Source organism: Meles meles, chromosome 6 (assembly GCF_922984935.1).
Source record: "Meles meles chromosome 6, mMelMel3.1 paternal haplotype, whole genome shotgun sequence".
Classification (NCBI taxonomy): Eukaryota; Metazoa; Chordata; class Mammalia; order Carnivora; family Mustelidae; genus Meles; species Meles meles.
This window is the reverse complement of record NC_060071.1, coordinates 143,898,364-143,920,074: the sequence shown is the minus strand read 5'-3', so window position 1 is coordinate 143,920,074 and position 21,711 is coordinate 143,898,364.

The window sequence follows — 21,711 nt, the reverse complement described above, 5'->3', positions numbered from 1 at the left end:
AGATGTCGAGGTTAAGAGTGGGCCTTCTTCCCCCCAAGCCTAGGGAATGTTCTGGAAAGTGCTGTAGGCAAACCTATTACTAAGCTCACAGGCCATTGTCCCTCACAACCCTCCCTTCACACCACACCCCAGGGAATCCAGTAAGCAGGACCAAGGACCTAAATCCTCTGAAACTCTTGTTGAATCCACAGGGCTTCAGGTCCACTCACCTGCCCAGTAACCATGCACCTCAGCCTTGGGCATTATATGAAGCTTTCAAGAGTCACACGTGACGTGGCCTCAATTTGGGGAAAAGGCGGTGCTGAAGGTGCCTGATTTGTTAAAATTTCACTTTCTGCTTTGCAATCTCCATTCCCCAACTGCAGCTAAAAATTTCTAACTCGATTAGAATTGGCTTCTTTGTGTTTCTAAAAAGAGTCTCTGCTTCAAGGACCACGTAGGGAACTAAAGAAAAGAAATGTTTTGGATTTCAGTGAGCTCATCTTAACTTCCATAGGACATTTTATTAAAGTATGTGGTTAAAAAGAAAGGAAAGACGACTATAATGAAGGAGAATCTTAGTGCATTCACGAGCACAATGCAGCATCAGCTCAGGCCATTCTTCCAACCTGGAGGGCATCCCTCCTGTGCCGTTCTCTGCTTGGCAAACTCCTATTCATCCTTTCAAACCCTAAGCCCTGCTTTTCAGAATATCACCTGGCCACTCTGCCCTTTCTCATCTCTAGAAGCAATTAAGTGCTTCTGATCTGATGCAATCACTTAGCTCTTGGTCTGTAACCTCTGTCCTATGACCTATATTTATTTGAGTCTGTATTTTATCTGCCATGTGTGAAAATTCACATCTAAAAATCTGTCACCAGCTGTCTCAAAGGCAGGGACTGAGCCTTCTACAGTTCACCGTGGTTTTGGAAGAGGATTGGGAATTCAAATGCCACCTGTGTGAGACTTCCCAGACTCCCTGGGGAGTGGGGAGATCTCCAGACCAGTGATCTAGACTCTCCCTGCTATATCCCTTTTCCCACCACAGACAATGTCCAGGGGCTCTCATTCCTTCCCTCAGCAAAGGCAACACTCAAAAGGAAATGAAATAAGAATTTTTTGTAGTCCACCCGTAAGATGAAGGAGGAGCCGCACCTGTGTTCTTCCGTCTCAGCAAATGGGCTTGGAGAACCCCTCCCATGCAGGCTGCTCTGTGACATGAGCCCCAGCCGTCAGCTGAGGTCCAATGGGCCTGCACCTCAGCCAGAAAAACCCAGCTGGGGGTCCTGGGAGAGGTGTAGCCTGCCGGCTCTGGAGCCAGAATGCTAGGATTCAAATCCCAGATCTACTGCTCCCAAGCTTAAATCATTTCAGGCTCTCCAAGCTTCATTTCCTCATCTGTGAAATGGGTACAATGACAGGGTCACGTTTAGAGGTCTGTTGTAAGAAATAACCGGGAGAAAGTATAAAGGGCTCAGAATACGGTGGCTCAAGTGGAAGCTTAACATCGTTGCTTATTTTGATTTCTGTTCCATATATTAGGAAAAATATCGGCATACCTCATATCCCCTCTCCTCCTCCAGCCCTTAGAGGAAAGCAAGGAAGTTTTGCGGGGCACTCGGGAGGCTCTCTTTTCCCTGTGTGCTCCCAGGCTCTCTGTTGTTGCCTGCCCGTCACAGGGCCTGTGGGAGGAGACGATGGCCCCGGTTCCAGAAGGAGGAACCCCACACAGACCACAGCCCCCACCTCCCACCCAACAGTTACTTATATCTTGACACGCTCCTTTCCCTCTGGGGCTAGAAACAGCGTAGGTAAGAGAGAAAGTTCTTCACAATAGCAAATCCTGTTTTTAAACACAACAGACCTCGGCCTCATAAAAAACAGTATGTGGTAACAATTTCATAATATACACAAATCGAACCGTCCCACAGTACGCCTTACACTCACACAGTGACTCGCGTCTGTTCTTTCGGGGTGGGGAGGAAAGATGTGGCAAATTCACCTCTACCCATGTTCTCACCCTCTACCATGTTCCTATAGCATTAGGTCTGTTACTTGGGGCTTGAGTAAAAGGGGACTATATAATCATAAAAAACAAAAAGGACTTTGGACTACGAGAGGAGAGGCTCTCCCTTGCTAGACAGCCCAGCTCGGTGAGCCTCCCCACTGCCGTTGCAGGAGCGGGTGTGGACAGATCCGCTCTTCTCCATCTCTGAGAGCCGACGCCCAGCCCAGCCCTTGGCACACCGTGGGAGCTTACCTGTGAAATCACTGAAAGCAGCCGAAGAAAGTACGTGAATAAGCTCATCTGGGGCTATGCCTAACCTAACGGCAGGACTAAGAAGACATTGATAACAGATCTTTGGTAATTGACCACATCCAAGTTTAGTAAGATGAGGAGATATGGACAATGAATCATATTTAAATGAAAGAAAGAAAGAAAGAACACAGAATACAATTCTCATTTTCCCATTTTAAAATGGGAAATCTTCCGGGGATATTATAAGATTAAGATTACCAGCAAAAAGAAGAGTAGCTAATTTTTATTGCACGTTATTAGGTGACAATGTCCTGGATGTTTCACGAATTCCCTGCAAAACCATACAAAGGAGAGGCTATTCTCCAGATGACCAAGTGGAGGTTTATTTAAACAGGCTAAGCTTGCTCCCAGGACCCGTGTGCGGGGAAGCCAGGATCTGAGTCAAGATAGTCCACAGGTGGGTATAGCGTTCCTACTACGAACATTCTTGACCTTCCTGTGCTGAGACATGAGAGTGGAAACCATGGCGCTGTCCCCAGAGAGTTTATAACCTAGTTCTGACACCAGAAAATACCCATTCAATTTTTTAGTTGCCAAATAAGAGTTAAGTTGACATGCCAAAAAAAAAAAAAAAAAGAGAGAGAGAGAGAGAGAAGTAAAAGGGGATGTGGCTTATCCCCTAAAAGACATGGCGCTGTCCCGGTCCGGTTTATGTGAGCAGCCACTGTCCCCTCCACCGTAACACACAGTGTGGCCTTGGTCACACACGTCTCCTCTCTGAACCTCAGTCTTCTTATCGGCAACTCGGTCTATAAGCTGTCCTCAGAGGTGAACAGTTTGCCAGGCCCTTTGTTAGGACACAAAGGGAGGCTTTATCATGTGGGACTGGATCAGTGTCCCAGTTCCTGCTCCCAAGATGTCCCCCGCCTGTGAACAGAGAGGGTTCGAGCAGCACGTGGAAGACCTTTAATCCGTGCGGTTGCTATTCTTTGTGAATAAGGCTCCGTGAATCAGAGACTCAGGACTGCAATGGAAGGCCCCTGAGAGGGGCCGTTAGACTAGCGGTCACGAGGATGAATGTGTAAATCTTCCCAGGGACATCCATGTCTCAAAGTCTTCACAGGCTAAAAAGATTAATTTGTAAATTCCAGCTGACACTCTTCAGAGATCCAGCCTCTGCCTCCATCCCTCTCACTCCTCCTCCACACAACCTCAAAGGCCTGCAGCCTGGAGCGGTGGAATGCTGGGCTGAAGGGGACCTAGAGTGCTGGTCAGGCCACGATGGTGGAGTCTAAGCCATGTGTGCTGATCAGTCAAACCAAGACCCCTGAGATCCTTAACCCCTGGTTCTCATGCCACTGATGCCCTCTCTCAACCACATTCTTCTGGGCTCTGTTTCCTAAAGAAGGACCCCAAATCTCTTCCTGGCAGACCGCCCCCCATCCAACTATCAAGTGCAGTGATGCTCAGTAAGAGTTCAGCTCTCACACCAAGACCAAGCTGTGTGACCTTGGGTTAGTCACTTAGCCTCTCTGAGACTGTTTGTTTGTTTGTTTTTTATCTACAAAATGGGTATATTACCTACCTCAAAGGGGCTGTTTGGGAATTAAAGTAGAAATCAGCTTCTGGTCCACTACGGCAAAGGAAAGCTATTGATATCACTGTATTTCAGGCTATGGTGGCCTCTTAAACTTGAAACCCAAATATAATGGGGCCAGAGGTCCAGTCTCTGCACAGAATGGCCTGTGAATAAACGACAGATTGACAGCCAAAAATAGATAAAACAAACTCATCTCTTTTCCAAAATATCTTTTTTTAAATTTCTTATTTAAATTCAGTTTAATTTAAAAATAGATCTTCCCTATGACCCTGCAATTGCACTACTGGGTATTTACCCCAAAGATACTGATATGGTGAAAAGAAGAGCCATCTGTACCCCAATGTTCATAGCAGCAATGGCCATGGTTGCCAAACTGTGGAAAGAACCAAAATGACCTTCAATGGACGAATGGATAAAGAAGATGTGGTCCATGTATACAATGGAGTATTATGCCTCCATCAGAAAGGATGAATATCCAATTTTTGTATCAGCATGGATGGGACTGGAAGAGATTATGCTGAGTGAAATAAGTCAAGCAGAGAAAGTCCATTATTATATGGTTTCTCTTACTTGTGGAGCATAGGGAATAACACAGAGGACATTGGGAGATGGAGAGAAGAAGTGAGTTGAGGGAAATCGGAGGGGGAGACGAAGCATGAGAGACTGTGGACTCTGAGAAACAAACTGAGAGTTTTGGAGGAGATGGGGGTAGCAGGTGTGGAGGGCACGTATTACATGGAGCACTGGGTGTGGTGCATAAACAATGAATGCTGGAACACTGAAAAGAAATAAAATAAAATAAAATGGAAAAAATAAATTCAGTTTAGTTAACATATACTTAAATTTATTTCAGGGGTTAGAACTTAGTGATTCATCAGTTGCATACAGCACCCATTGGTCATTACATCACGTGCCCTCCTTAATGCCCATCACCCAGTTACCCCAACCCCCTATCCACCTCCCCTCTAGCAACTCTCTGTTTGTTCCCTATAGTTAATAATCTCTTATGATTTGCCTGTCTCTCTATTTTCACTTATTTTCTTTTTTCTTCCCTTCTCCTAAGTTTATCTGTTTTGTTTCTTAAATTCTACCTATGAGTGAAATCATATGTCTTTTTTCTTTCTCTGACTGATTTATTTGGCTTAGCATAATACCCTGTAGTTCCATCTCCATCATTGCAAATGGCGAAATTTCATTCTTTTTGATGACTGAGTAGTATTCCATTATGTATATACACACCACAGCTTCTCTTTATCCATTCATCTGTGGATGGACATCTGGGCTCTTTCCATTGTTTGGCTATTGTGAACATTGCTGCTATAAACATTGGGGTGCAGGTGTCCCTTTGAATCACTATGTTTGTATCATTTGGATAAATACCTAGGAGTGCAATTGCTCGGCATCAGGGAAATACAAATCAAAACCACAATGAGATACTACCTCACACTGGTCAGAATAGCTAAAATTAACAATTTAGGAAACAACAGATGAGGATACCAAGAAATGGGAACCCTCTTACACTGTTGGCAGGAATGCAAAATGGCACAGCCACTCTGGAAAACAGTATGGAGATATTTTTTTCCCAAAATCTCTTAAAGAATGCTGAAGGAAATTCAGGTCACGGTCTGTAGCAAATCACCTTAAAAGTATGGTTTCCTCCTCACCCTGCTCTCAGGCTTCAACCAATCCCGGAGCTGCCCTACAAGGCTTTCTCCTCCTCCCATTTCTACTCAAGACCCCACAGCACATGATCCTTTTTCTGCCTTCCCCAGACTTTCTGGATCTTTCCTTTCTTCCTTCCAGCAACCTACTCCATATCTGAATAAAGTGACTTTCCTGGCCTATTAGAACCCTTCCAGCTCTGCTGATCTTCATTCATTCTTCTGCCCAGCCTATTGGAGGCTTAAGACCAAGCAGGAGGACATGAGTCTTACAGACAGGTCAAGGGTGTTAAAGACTGTGGATAGCCCTACGCTCATCAGGCTTGTTCCCACTACACAGTGGCAATTTCAATCCTTTTTATAGAGATGCACAAGATATAGGACACTCTCTGTTCCTTGCAATGGCTCCAAGCTTCAAATGCTCATCTGGAGAACACCCTGGACCCCATGTACTCTTAAAGGAACTTTCTCAGCCACTAAACATAAATGGCTAGAAAGAGGCCAGAAAATCCTGTATAGGATCCTGCAGTTCCCTGGCAGGCTTTTTGGACCTTGGAACCTCCACTAGGAGAGAAGAAAGAGAAAGAACCAAATCAACTGACCAGTTCTCCCCCATGGCCTTGCCCTGTTTGACCTTCCAATGAATAGGGCATCTCCCCGACAAGACTCATTCTCCAGCCAAACTGGAGGAAAGATCACGAGAGAAAAATGCACGTTGACCCAAAGGTGGTCACTACCTGTGCTCTTTGCTCTGCTTCCATCGAAAGTTCCACTGCTGCTCAAATGGCCTTGTGGGGCATTTTCAAGGTCTTTGCTTTGCCCTTGACATCAGAGTGAAGGAAGAAAACTTTTACTCCCTCTAGAAGAAATAAAGAATCTAATCTGACCCAGCTTCCTTCAGACATTTACTAGATAGAGTCTTCATACCTGGAACTGGCATGGAATCCACTGAAACGCCCAAAGCTCAACTCAAGAGGACAAGAGCATAACCCCTAATTCTGAGCAGAATGCCATCCCCTCTTCCTTCCAAGGAAAGCCCATCACACAGCAAGCCCCTGCAAGAGTGAGCAGGTTCCAGCTAGCATAACACAACTCCCTAAGGAAAGTAATGGCTGGTTTAGTATGTGCATTTTGGGGTGGGTTTGGTTTGACCGTGGAAAAGGTGCATTAGTGAGATCAAGTGGGGGTCACTGTGCTGGCTCATGTCACTGCTCCTCCATAGACAATAACGGCAACGGGAAACGATCTTGTGCAAATGACGAGTTCAGTTCATGTCTAGATTTGGTCGTGCTGTCCTGTAAAGTTGTGCCAAGAGTCACAGCTTTGCACCATCCACACCAGCCTCCCGATACCCTAACAGCTCTAGGGTTGCAGCATCACATCAGGCAGGCCGATGCCCTTGGCTATAGACAAACTTAATGTTTATGCCCTTGAAGGAAACACCACTGGAAGTCTAAAAGAAAGTTGTAAAATGACAGTAAGAGGGAAGGAGGATACTACCTGCTGTGTTCCAGGAACGAATTATACTGCCCGTTAATTTATACATTTCCCCTCTAGCCTGTGGGCCCTTCAAGGGTGAGAACCACATCTCAATTCTCTGCTCCCAATCCTTGTAGATACTGGCACATAGTAGATGCTGAAAGAATGAATGTAGGGGCAAACTTAGCTTGATTCCAAGTTTGGAGGAATGAAAACAAGGCAGATAACATAGATTTAAGTGGGGAAAAAAATGACACAAACTTAGCACGTTACACTACAATAGCATGATGTAATATCACATACTCACTAGAAATAATGATGGACTCATTTACAGATGAGCAGATAAAATATGATCCATTCATATGGTGGAATATGATTCATCCTTAGAAATGAAGAAAACTCTGACACCTGTTCAACAACATGAACCCCGAGAACCTAATGCTAAGCGAAATCAGCCAGACACAAAGAGACAAGTATTGTACAATTTCATGTATATGAGGCACCAAGCATAGTCAAATTCACAGACACAGAAAATAGCATGGTGGTTGCCGAGGAGTGTGGGGAGTCGGGGGAATGGGGATCCAGCCTTTAATGGGTACCGAGTTTCAGTTTTACAAGATGAAAAGAGCTCTGGAGATTGATGGTGTTGGTGACTGCACAACCATATGAATGTACTCAACGCCCCTGAACCATGCACATAAAAATGGTGAAGATGATAAATTTTATGTTGTATGTATTTTACCATAATTAAAAACAAACATGTAGAAATGGAAAAGGGCAGACAGTTACATGCAAATAACGGAATTCAAGATGGCGCAGGCAACGAAAACACACATGCATCTGGGAAGGCACGAACCAAAGGGAAACCACCACATGGTGGTAGCAGGATTGTAACTGTGTCATCGCTTTTAAATGTATTTAATAGTTTCACATTTCTTTTTCAAAATTCTTGACAAACAACAATAATTTAAAAAAAAAATAGAAAAAGGAACGATGCCAGAGGAATACCTAGCAGCTGCAACGTCCAAAACTACCAAGAGATCTGAATAATTGACACAAGAGCTGTAGTTTGCAGTTTTGGGGGAGGGGGCGGTGGTAGGGAAGGTGCTAAGGTTCCTAATGTAGAAAGATTCAGAGCTCAGTTAATCGTCCCTTAACAAATTCCTTTCAATGAGGGTGATCCAGTTGGACTCCAGCAATGGGTTAGATTGGAAAGATGTCCATAGCATAAAGTTGATGCTGCAACACAAAGGGAAATGAGGCATCTTGACAGACATGAAGATAGGGACTGCTGTTAGAAATGCACTTGCCCATGAATGCTGGGCATGGAAGTGTACACATGTGTATCAAGGCTGAACTAGAGACCATGAAGCCTGATTCCCAACAGACCATCATCAAACCACTTTTGTTCTTTCTCTGTCTGCAGAATGGAAGTCTGCACTGAGGAGCCTCTAAGCAAACTTTTGGTTCCAAGTCCCCAAATGGATAATGCTTATCAGCCCCTTAGAAGTCAGGAAAAAGGGCAGGAATAATCCAACATTGAATGTCTAACAAAGCTCCTGTCACAAAAGGATTTCCATGAATGTTATTTTTAAATTAATTGGATGCATATTGCAATGCTCACCATAAATATATGAATACAAACAAGAGAAATTCATGTAAATATATAATTATATTATGCACATTATATAAATGTCATATAAACTCTGAGAGGGTAGAAACAAACCATGACTACAGATAATCATGAATAAATAACTTGTTATGCTTAGCTGTTTTCTGAAGCCCAAGGTTTGCATTATGGAAAATAACTTCTATCACCCCTTCTTCTCTGTTGATTTTTATGTGGGTCTTATATCCACCACAGAAACCTAGCAGCGGCAAAGCAGCCATCACCGCAATGGAATATTTCAGAAGATGCAAAAGTATATTCCTATGAATGTGTTCAAGTAGCATGCTGCTGTACTTGGATTGTCCCAAGGGGTGAATGGAGAGGGGTCTAAGAGGGGTTTTAGAGGACCCTGAGGGTACAGGGGAGAGAGGCAGGAGAGCAAAACAAGATAGGGACCATCTGCCAAAAATAACTGAAATGGGTTTCCTCAGATGCCATCAGAGAGGTCCTGATGACCTTGCATACCTCAAGGACAGTCGAGTTCAGTGAGGTTCCATGGTAGGCAGGAAGTTGGAGCTTTCAGAGGCTATATGTGGGCATAGCAGCCTGTGCTGGCTGAAGAGAGAATTCAGAGAAAACCCTCCCAGATCTTTCAGGGCCCAGGGAACCAAGGAAGCTAAACCAGGCTGGTGCATCTCTAGGTCTTGCAAAACTCTTTGGGAAAAGAAATAGAATGGCAGCAGTTGCAGGTCAGGGGAATGGCTTTGTAAACTGAGGTCACCCACAAATTCTCAGTGTGCCCCCTTGATGTTGGACCTTTGAGATGGTCATAGAGCCCTTACTCTTTATTCAGCATCATATGACATTGTGGGAAATTGATGACTCCATTCTTCAGAGATGTCCACAGAGGTTGGGAGAAGCCAAGTGCCAGCCTTAGTCTCTCTGACTGTGGTTCTGCGCCAGGCCTATTGGTTAAAAACCGATCAACTTAGGTGGAAAGTTACCTGGTTTTTTGAAGACTCCATGCCAAACAATTGATCTTATCACACTGGTATAACTGGTTCTCTAGGAAGGTAAAGGTAAATCTTTAGAGGAGATTCTATGGACGGAATATTTGTATACCCCCAAATTTATGGGTTGAAGCCTTTATCCCTAATGTGATATTTGAAAGTGGGACCTTTGAGAAGTAATTATATTTAGATGAGGTCCTGAGCATGAGACCCTCATGATGGGATTAGTGTCCTTATAAGAAGAGGAAGAATGAGCTCCACATATAAAGGTACAGTGAGAAGGCAGACATCTATAAGCCAGGAAAGGGCCCTCACCATAAACTAAATCAACCAGAGCCTTGATGTGGACTTTTAGCCTCCAGAAGTGTGAGAAATAAATGCTTGTTGCTTGAACCCCCAAGTCTGTGGTATTCTGTTACAGCAGCCAGAGTAGACGAAGACAAATGCAATGATTTACCGGATTTACTTTTTATTAACTGAACAGCAATGACAATGATTATTAGGGGTTGAAATGTGCCCCTCACAAAAAGTCATGTTGAAGTCCCAACACCTGGTATCTCAGAGTGTGGTCTTATTTAGAAATAGGTTCTTTGCGAATCATCAAGTTTACGTGCAATCATTAGGGTGGACCCTAATCCAGTGTGGCTGACTTCCTTACAATTGGAACAAAGATATGCACACCCCAGGAGAATGCCATGTGGAGATGAAGGTGGAGATTAGGATGACCCAGCTACAGCCCAAGGACCGGCATGGTGGCTGGACGGCCATGATGACCAGCACACCACTGGAAACCAGGGGAGAGACCTGGCCCACGTTCTCCCACACAGCCGTTGGAGGGAACCAGCCCTCTCCCCTTTGATCTTAGACTTGTGGCCTCCACAACTGTGAGCCAGTAAGTGTCTGTTGGTTAAGGCACTCAGTTGGTAGCACTTGGCCATGGCGGTTCTGGAAACTACGTCAGGTGCTGATGACAATACCTACAGCAACACCCACGCCAGTGTAAACCATGATGATGGCACTCACAGGGCTTCAGAGCAGATGAGGACAAACCCAAGGCTTCCGGGAAAGACCAGCCTTGGTGGGAACTCCACCACCACTGTCTGGATCACCTTGAGCAAGAGGCTTGGTCTCTCTGGCTTCAATTCTCTCCTTTCTAGCACAGGGACAACACTCAGAGGGTTGCCACCTGCAACACCAATTATGTGAAATAATGTACACAGGTGCCCTGGCTGGGGCTGGGCCCCTTGTCAACACTTCACAGTCAGTGGCTGGGATGTTTGCATTCTTGAGCTCCTGCTTTATGAAACCCTCGGCAGAGGCACTCCCTAACCCTCCCAACCATCTTGTCTCCAGCTTGCATCTATTATCACTTTCCTCCTGCTGCAAACCATAGACAGAGAGGTCAGGTTGATGCTTCCTAGGTAGGGGCACCCCAGCCCAGCCTGGAGACCCCCAATTTTTCTCAAAGTGCTTGAGGCTTGGCATAGCCTGGAAAAAAAAAAATGTGTGTACCACTTAAATCGTTTAATGTGTAGATTTTATACCCTAAACAAAGATAACATTAATGAATTCACAGTCAACCTTTTCAGCCCTGCGATAGCAAAAGATTTTCAGTCACTTTAGCCTCAGCTACATTTGCACCCAGGGTCACCCAAAGAAAAGGACAACACATTAATCTTTGTCCTCCTGGTGTTGAGCGACCTCTCAAATAATCCATCGCACAGCACGGAGTGAAACTCAAAACCTTAAAACGCCATCTATCTGGTCCCCAATTAAAACATAATCTTTTTAAGCTGCCAATACCCACTGACCAGAATCAATAGAGGGGACGATTATGAATGGCGTTTCTTAGTGATCTGGTCCGACAGGGAATGGATTACTGCTGTCATATCAAGGGAGGGGAAAGTGAACCAGCTTGGTAATCGCCAGATGGAAGGAAGGGTACCAGATAACCTTGCTTTCCCTTTTGGTTTATCAGATGTAGGAATCATGTCTTATGATTATTGCCATGAAGGTGATGTATATTTTTCAGGAGCTGAATTAAGCATCCACTCAGTTATTCAAGGGATATTTTGGAAGTGTGTTCTCTGAACCAGGTGCTGGGCAGAAGTGTGAAAAGCTGTGAGGTCCATGCTCAGTAAGTGATGTTTCTGAAACCATCGGTTTCCTCCCTTGCTACTTCTAACACATGAAAAAGTAAGGGTCAATCTTGGTGTGGGATCGCACACGGGTAAAAGGTGTCTGCCCGTGGCCTCAGGGCTCCCGCCATGAAGATGGTTGTCCCTCCTTCACCATCCTTCAGGCATGGAGGCAAGTTCAACCAGCTCTGCACATCATACCTGCTGAGGCCTCTTCGCATCCCCGACCCGAACGACCCCTGAGCATCCACAGCCTACGGTAGCTCAGGACTTGGTCTGCCATGTTTGCCACGTGTGAGATGAGACTTACGGCCACAACGGAATTCACAGGAATGCAGGGAATGCAAGGCAAGGTCAGCTTCCATAGGACAGGCTCTGGATTCCGTGGCGAAGAATCAGGGAGGACGTAAGGCCCAGAGACACCGAGAAACCCAGGGGATACCTCAGGAGAAGGCTTTACACGGAAGAACCCTTCGAAGAAAGGATGAATGGAGAGAGGAGAGGGGAAGAGGGTGGGAGCAGCCAAAGCAAGGCTCCTGGGCTAGGACCAGAATGTCTATGTCCTGTCTCACGGAGCCGGCTTTACAACACACAGGCTCTGCAGAGGCTCGGGGAGGAGAGAACATGGACCATGAGAGCCACTGGGGGGATGGAATTGGGTCATTTCCCATGTTTCCCAAGAGATGCAAGCTCAAGATTAGAGTCATTTTCATTACTTCATTTGTTCAGATTGCTCATATCTTCGACTGTGATTCTTTTCATGTGGATTCAGATTGAAATAGATTCTGTCTGTGGGCAGGGGTGGCAGGGCCTAGGGCTGCCCACAGGGCAAAGGTAGGTAACCATATTGCTGGGGTGGGGGGACCATGCCCAGGAGAGGGAGGATGGTTTCACTGAGGATGTACTGGCAAAAGTCTAGGACAGCGACCTCCCCTGGGTCATACCAGACAGACATGGTCAAGCTAGAATCCAACCCCAAGTCTCTTCCTTGCTGTCGGTCTTGGACACACTGTCTGCCTCTGACCCTCTCTGACCACCATATTTTGTATTAATACCAGGGGAAGTAAAAGAAGAATATCCCAGTGGAATAAAGATAAACCCATGAGAGACCCTTTCATACAGAGGGCAGTATGTCTCCCATGGCACCCTGTGAGCACGTTTTTGAATAGGTGAGGTTTGGGTAGTCAGGAGAAACGAGCTTGACCTGGGCTGGGGAGACAGGACAGAGATGGGACAGGACTATCCTGATGGGGTCAAGGTTCACTGGAAAGACAGGTCCTGGATCAGGACAGTAGAGCCTTGAGTTTGCCAAGACAAGGGCTATGAGAGGCACATTCCCACAAGGACTCTGCCCGCAAAGGACAGGCTCAGTTCCCCGTGCTGAAGGAAACCTTCGAGGCTGAATGTCAGACACGCCACATTCTGCTGCAGTTCGGCCTCTCGTCCTGACTCTCTTGAAACAGAGACCATCTGATAAAAGTCTGCTTCCAAACTACAGGACATCAGAAATCTTAGAAGTCAGACTTGAGGACTCAAGGTAAGTGAATTTCTGATGCTTTCAAAGTTTGCTCCTCTGTAGAGAACTTCCTGAGTCATCACATGGGACATCACTGAAATGTTCAAATAGATCTAAATCTGAGAGACTCATAGCCAGAGGCTGGAGGAAGACTCTCTTTACCTGGGATACCCTTGGCTACTGGTCCTCCCTCTCCTTACCTCCCCTGCTCCTTCTGACTCTCTGTCTCTCTCTCTCCATGAAAAAAATGATCCTTCAATATGCATACACTTAGGGCCAGGGTCAGTAAATACCTGTGACATTTTAACACTATATTTTAAAACAACTTAATCCAATTTGAATATTCTGTATGGCTGCCATTGAATTTAGGTCTAGTGCAGTGGCAATCAAGGGATTCCAAATAAAGTGATAACCATAATTGTATAATGAGACAACCGATCATGTTTCATCTGCATGAATAAAAATAGCAACCTGCCATCCAGGACACAGGCTGTTTGCTGTGAGCCCGGACACCCGTCCACAGACCATTTTATAAGGAATTGCTCCATCTATTGAAAACCAAACACACTGTTCACTCTTGAGGGATTGTTGGGCAGGAGGAGGTACCCAAGCTCCCTTGCCCACACTGAGCCTTGCAACCCACAGAGCCTGTGATGTGAGTACATTGGGCTCATGTTTCCAGGTGGTTTGCCAAGGTTGAGTGAATCGAAGAGGGTGTTTTGGGCTGCAAGGAAGAGAAACAGGTCTGTATTTCCTTAACCAGGAAGCAACGCTGTTGGTCACTGGTTCCCAACTCTTTTTCTCATCTGTCCCATGGACTCTGCCTTCCTCCATGTGTTTCAGCATTCCTCAAGGCCAGATAGCTACCAGTCACCATGGGATGGCACACAAGCTCATTCACGGTCGGAGGGAAAAGAGGAACTAGTTTTCCTTTGCTCTCTCTTAAAAATAAAGAAGTTTGTTTCTCAAAAGTCCTTGACATGGCCTTCTGGTTGCATTGGCCAGAAGTGGCTTAAGCCCATGAGGCTGGTCGGTGGGGACAGACAGGATCTGGTGGCGTCCATGACGTCCGCTTCGGGCACTCCACTGGAAGGTGTCTGAGGAGAGCGTTAGTGTTGATGAGTCGCCAGAAATTAATGATAAAATATGTAACAGATGCAGCAATTGCTATGTACGTAGCTGATGTTTCCAAAAGCACCCAACTCCTTCACTAATAGGATTTCAAATACCCTTTTCCTGCCTCACCAACTGACCCAGGTTAGACATAAAAGAGTCTTAGACCATATAGAAAATGCCACACACACACATGCAAATACACACATGTGCGTGCACGCACACACACACACACATCATTTAGAGCTCAGTCAGAGACCAAATAAAGATCAATTTGCATTATAGAGTTTTTCATGGTAAGCAGAAGCCATGGAGGCACAGTGAATTTTTAAAAATCATAATTTAAAATTCTACTCCTGCAGCCAATATTACACTATATGGGATCTAACTAGAATTTAAAGAAAAAAATTTTTTTTAATTTTTAAGAAGCAAAAACATAAATAAAATAAATAATACAAAATATTATATATATATATAAAATAAAAATCATCATTTAATGGAGACACCAAAGAATCCATTACACTAATGTGTAAAATTTGAGCGATTAAACAACATGATCATGAAGAAGTTCTTTTGCTCAGCTGCATTTTCTAATTTTTAAGTGGGCAGCGTCTCTCCTCATAATATATTGATTAAAGGCAACATTCACTAGGAGCTCATGAAGTGTGGACGTGGGCCCGGGTGCATTAGCTGCCTCAGGTCCTTTCCTCCTCACACACCTGGGAAGGAGGAGCTATCCTGTTTATGAATTAAGAACTACTCTCATCGGGGCGCCTGGGTGGCTCAGTGTGTTAAGCCTCTGCCTTCGGCTCAGGTCATGATCTCAGGGTCCTCGGATCGAGCCCCACGTCGGGCTCTCTGCTCAGCAGGGAGTCTGCTTCCTCCTCTCTCTCTGTCTGCCTCTCTGTCTGCTTGTAAACTCTCTCTGTCAAATAAATAAATAAAATCTTTATTAAAAAAAAGAACTACTCCCATTTATTAATGTGCTTGAATGTCGAAACTTAAGAAGTTCCTTCAATTTCCAAAGACACCCAAGTAATGACACGTTAGCGGCAGGGTTGGACAGTCCAACCACTAGGCTGTCATGATGGCATTCTTCAAGGCCCATTGAACTAGACTTGGCTTGCAGATTCATTCATTCACTGGCTTATGCTGAGTGCCTTCTGTGTTCCAGTCAGGCACCATGTTAGACTCACCAGGAAACACTTCTCTGGGGGAAAACATGGGCACGGTGGAAGACTTTGTTCCAACATTTCATGTTTCCAAAGGGTCACAGCTCAATGCGTAGTCCCTGGTCTCCCCTGTCAGAGGAAGTCACCGCTCATGCTCCCAGAGATTCCCTCCTGTGTTTCGCACGTCTCTGTTGTCGGAACAGCTCGATAGTTTTTCTTGGAGTCCTAGTCTTATAATAAGTATGTTTTTTTTTTAATCTTTCTATTTAAAAGAATGTTAGTGGGCCACAAAATGTGATTATATCATAATTTGCCATATTTGGCCATTATTAGAAATTTATGTAGCTGTCCCAAATTTCACATTGGAAGTACTATTGCATTAAGTATATTTGTATATAAGTTTTGACTGCACTTCCGTAGGTAGGAAATATAACTACGACGTGGTGTGCTGAGCTGTCCAAAAGTCACAGAGAAGCAGCCCAAATGAGTTCTCAGGACATAAAGTCTTTGAAATTTGATGTCAGGGGGTCTCCGTGGGGTTTCATTCTAGGGTTCATTTCCAGGCATAACCTCTCTTGAGTAAGGACAGTTACTGGTGTGATAACTAGCACTTTCTTTTTAGCGGGTCGCTGACCGACGTCCACCTAAATGAACTCACGCTGCCATTCAGCCAGGTCATTTGTCAGGAGGGAGTTGACTCCAAAGACCCTCGAGGTCACCATAGACCAGGCTGAGTTGAGATTGGCCAAGTCCATGCCCCGGACTAAAACTTGCAGAAGCATCCACTTCTCAGGAGCAGTTTCCACTTTCCTTCTAGTGGCCAGGCTACATAAAGTGACAGATGGTTAAATTAGCAAAAAAAAAAAAAAAAAAAATCAAAAACAAAAACAAAAAAACACTTTACATCATTTGAACAGTGTTTACAAAAGGACTTTAGAATGACAAAATTCAGTCTGCTGGCCCCACCCCGGCCTTTGACACTTGTTAGGATCCCAGGTGATTCCGTGGCACCATGATCCTCCCCAAGCACAGCACTAGCCACCGAGAAGGTGCCCAGAAGTATGCGAGGGACTGATCGATTCATAGCTGAGTCAGAACAGTTCACTAACTTCCAGTCTTCACTTGCAAAAATTGTCCTCTATTTTCATTTTAAAACAGAATTCCTGGATAGCTCCCTACGAACCTCACATTTTTAAAAGAAAAGCTCTATCTTCAGCTACGGCACAGGGCAAGGGCCAGCCTCACGGACCCCCACCCTCCGCCCCAGCCTGTCCCTGTGGGACTGAGAGCTAAGAATGACATTTACATGTTCAAGTGGTTGAAAAAAACAAAGAAAGAAATAATATTTCATGACCTCTGAAAATGAGATGAAATTCACATTTCCGTGTTGTAAATAAAGATTAATTGGAACACAGTCCCGCCCCTTCATTCACGTCCTGTGTACCATAGCTTTCGTGCTACGACGGCAGCGTTTAATAGTTGCAACAAAGACCAATCAGCCCGCGGAGCCTAAAATGTTTATTATCTGGCCTTTCACACAAAGAGTTTGCTGACCCCTCATATACAATCCATCTGGCTTAAAGTGTATAATAATTGAATAAGGCAAAGTGAAATGTAAACAGTAAGTTTGTGCACCACATCCCAATGAATAGATTGGTGATAGGAAGGAAGGGAGGAAGGAAGGAGGGAGGGAGGGAGGAAGACGGAGAGAAAGAGAGAGAGAGGGGAAGGAAGAAAGAGAGGAGGAAGGAAGAAAGGAAGGAAGGAAGGAAGGAGGAGGAAGGGAGGAATGGAGGGAGGGAGCAAGGGAGGGAGGGGGAGATGGAGAGAGGGAGAGAGAGAGAAGGAAAGGGAGAAAGGAAGGAAGAGGAAGGGAGAGGGAGAGAAAGAGCGAGAGAGGGAAAGGAAGAAAGAGAGGAAGGAAGGAGGGAGGAAGTCAGTCCTATGTCTTTAAAAATCCATCAGACATCAGACATCCCTTTTCTTGACTATTTACTCAACACTTGACTTTTGAAAAATATACATGTGCCAGAGTTTGCAGAGGGAGGGAGTAGTTAAAAAAAAAAAAAAAGCAAATGCTAACACATTTCAATTTTTTTCTAGCAAACAAAGCAAAACAAAAACAATAATAATTTTTAAAATTCTGAAAACTGCTGAAATGATCCCAGACAGACACTGGGCTAGAGTCGGTTAGGACGCAGGCTCACCTCACTGGGCCGGAACTAATTCTCTAATGAGAGAGGTGGGAGTGACCTTCAGGAGAGATTTAAATGGGCTGCAGACACCATCCAGCAGGCTGTCTGCCTCCAAACACGAGCGCGGCCCCTCCCGCCTCCCCCTGTGGTAAAGGTTGCCCCTCAAAGTCAGCAAGAAACTTACGGTAATGGATTTCAAAGTCAAGAATCTAATGCAAATCTAAGCGTTTGCTATACACTCTCGGAAGTCTCGGCAGATTAAGTTTGAAAGTATTTTCATAGATCATATCTACATAATCTAATAGAGGTGATTTCAGGAATACAGAAGACGCTTCCTGCAACGGCCCGGCCAGAGTGCTGCTCCAGGAACATCAATAAGGTGTATGTTTTCATTTGCGATCTTTTTTTTTTTCCTCCAACCAATCTATAGAACCCCACTGAGGGGTTTTGAGTCACGTGCTTCTGTAGAGAGATCTCTGTCTTAGCCAAAGTATGGAGAAGAAATGGGTAATTCCAAGGAGAAGGGATCCTCGTCTCCGCTAAGTTTACATAACGTCACTGACTTTGTTAAAGGATGCTTGGAAATCGTGTGATTTACGTCCCGGGAGAGCTTAACACATCACCCGCACGAGGTTCCCCTTGTTTAAATGTTTCATTTTAAAAGGTGCAGCGGGCTCGTGACTGCATCAGCACCCACCTTCCCGGGCTGAGAGGGATTCTCCGGGCCACTCAGTACGCCCGTGACTGTGACGCCTCTTCCTTTGACAAGGGACCCAGTGCTTCACGCTACCCATCTCCATCAGGTCACCCGAGGCCCCAGGCAGGTTTCCTCGAGCTAAGGTCTTTGGTGGGGGATGGGAAAAGATTACACTCTTAAAACTTCAATTTTCCTAACGTAAGTCACTTTTTCTGATGTAAAGCGTGTCCACGCATGCAGGCCCTGGGGAGCGGGGATGACTGCGTCGCACATCCTCAGGGGCAGGCTGTGGAGACACGGCAGCTCCCTCTCAGCTCCACGGCTTTCCTCTGTGTGGTCTTGGGTATGCAGCTCGACCTCTCTGAGCTTCCCTTTCCTCTGGTATAAATTTAGCCCAACATGCCAGATGAGGGGCCCCGGGCTCAGCTGGGACCTGGTGTCCCAAAGACAGCCCACTCGTGTCCTCAAGGGGCTCCGAGGGAGTAGAACTCAGGTTACTGGGACGACCCAGGCCATAAAGCAGCCAGTGGGCAACTGAACCAGATGTGTCCAGAAAGCATGAAACGCCACGAAAAACAAAACAAAACAAAAACAAATGGGAAGACTCAACAGAGAGGGCTGGTTCAACAGGGTTAGCGCCGCTGACCATAAACCTGAAGGAAGACAGGAATCTGCCAGGCTCAGGACTGGGGGACCAGCACTGCAGGTGCAGGGACGAGCAGGTGTCCGCGCTCCAGGCAGGCGAGGCAGGTGAGCGAGGCAGAGAGCGAGGGCCGGTGCAGCTCTGGGATACAGAGGGAAGGAGAGAAAGAGCTGAGACCCGTGCAGGTGACGCAGAGTGCCTCGGGCTGTGGAGAGGGCTTGGATTATAATCCTAGGGCGGTGGGAATCTGCTTGACGGTTTTAGAGCAGAAAGGACATGAAAGAGTCCATGAATGAATGTGAATGAATGAACGAGACCCATGAAAGAACTTCTTTAAAGCATTGTGCAAACACACAAAAGAGCTGTGTGTTCATGGCCCCTCTGTTCTGTGCAAGCCCCAGTACAAGGGAAAGTTGTGTCTGGGACAGATGCGGTAGACTGGAATGATCTCAAGCAAGGCTAGCTCCGTTTGGGTACTTAGAGGTCACCTGTGAACAAGGCAAGGGAAAGATAGGCGATTTTCTCATCCTTCCTACCAGCATGAGCTCGCAAGGGGAAGTGCAGAGTGTCATTCTAAAGAAGCCCTTTAGAGACCTTGTCAAAAACACAGCACAGATCACAAAGGATCATTTTTACAGGGCTACAATATTATGTGAACGGACAGTTGTGGCCTGGAATACAGCTTCCAGGGGAGAACCGGTGGAGAGGGTGCTGCATCCCAAGGTACGTAGGTGGCCGTGCCTGCCGATGTCGAAGGTGGGATGTCAGCTTCAAGTAAGTATCATGTGTACATAATATGCAAACTTCTGAGAAATGCAAGACAGCAAAAAGAAGTGTGTCTAATTACTACTTTTAATTGTTATTTGATCTTCAATACATGTTAGTAGATTAATAAATCAAGTATCCTGAGTTCATATTCCAACAGTGAAAATACTTTGGGGGGAATCTTTTCATCAACAAAATAAGAGACAGCAGGGGCACCTAGGGGTCTTAGTCATTAAACCTCTGCCTTCGGCTCAGGTCATGATCCTGGGGTCCTGAGATCGAGCCCCGCATCAGGCTCTCTGCTCGGCGGGAAGCCTGCTTCTCCCTCTCCCTCTCCCTCTGCTTGTGTTCCTCTCTCGCTCTGTCTTTCTCTACCAAATAAAGAAAATCTTAAAAGAGAGAGAGAGACAGAGATGGCCTTATATCTGGGGTCATCTCGCTTTTATTTTTTTTTTAAAGATTTTATTTATTTATTTGACGGAGGGAGAGAGATCACAAGTAGGCAGAGAGGCAGGCAGAGAGAGGAGGAAGCAGGCTGTCCACAGAGCAGAGAACCCGATGCGGGGCTCGATCCCAGGACCCTGAGATCATGACCCGGGTGGAAGGCAGAGGCTCAACCCACTGAGCCACCCAGGCACCCCTCATCTCGCTTTTAGGCATGAGCAGCTTACACAGAAACTCACCAGTGTGGTCGTTTCTAAGCCAGCATGTTTGTGTTTGGCTCTTCCTTGTATGAGAGTGCTTGGAAAGTTGTCAGCACGGAGCCTGGAACAGGCAACATGTACTAGACAGACTCCTGCTCCCGGCTACCCCTCGACCCCTCTGTCCCCATCCCCATCCTCCACCCCAACCCAGTCTCCAACCACCCCCCATTCCCCCCCACCACCACCGCACTCCCTTCTGTGCCACCTGCTGCCCTGCAGAGGCTGAGGACTGGAAGCTGCATTTCCCAGCCGTGTTCTGCAGCAGGTCCTTGCAGCGGGAGACCCTGGTGCAGGACCTGGAAGGTGAGAGAAGCAGGAGCTTCAGGCGCATGGCTTCTGCAGACAAGTTTTCACTGACCTCAGCTGAGTGCTGGCAACCGTGCTGTGAATCCTGAGCTCCTGAGTGCCTAAGCCACAGCGCCTCCCGGACCCTCCGGACACCAGCTCTTCCGTGTGGTAAGTTCCCCCGCCTGACACACTCGGGGTCCCAGAGGCTGCTCTGATCCTAGCCTCATGGATAGAGGATGCCAGTCGCTCTCTCTGGCCCCTGCTTCGGCTGACCTTGATCTGGGGTCTTGACCTCTTGTGGCTTCTCAGCGCCCACCTCCTCCCCTTTGGAAAAACGTTAGAGCTGCAGGAAATCGGTCTGTGAGCAGAAGGGAGAGCTCCCCGTCACTGGCAGTGTGCAAGCAAATACCAGAGGGTCACTAACCAAATACGTAATGTAAGGGAGTCCCACGTCCATGCGTTAGAAGGCTTACCCTGCCTCAAGACCCTGGCGCCAGAAGCCAGAGCCCCTGAGGAGGCTCCGTGCTTAGCCTGGGACCATTTCCATCTTTCTCCCCTGGATGTACACTTTACTGCGGTCCTGGAAATTAACCTGTGCCTGCTGGCCTGAGGCAAGTCCAGTCTCTGTGCCAGATCAGCTCTGCCTGTGGGCACAAGGAAAATAGGCCTGAAGGCAAGGTAAAAGGCACCCAGGAGGAAGAGAGCTGGAGTCTTTGCGGCTCTGGCTTGAGACACGGGCCAACTCCAACACAGAGGACCTGAGCACTCACCGCTCTCCCATCCCTGGCTGGCTGGCTAACTTTGCAGGAAACATCGTCCCCTGGGAAGCCCCTTTTCTCTGCTGTCATGGCCAAGCCCAGCTGGGTCTCCCTGTTGGAGCAC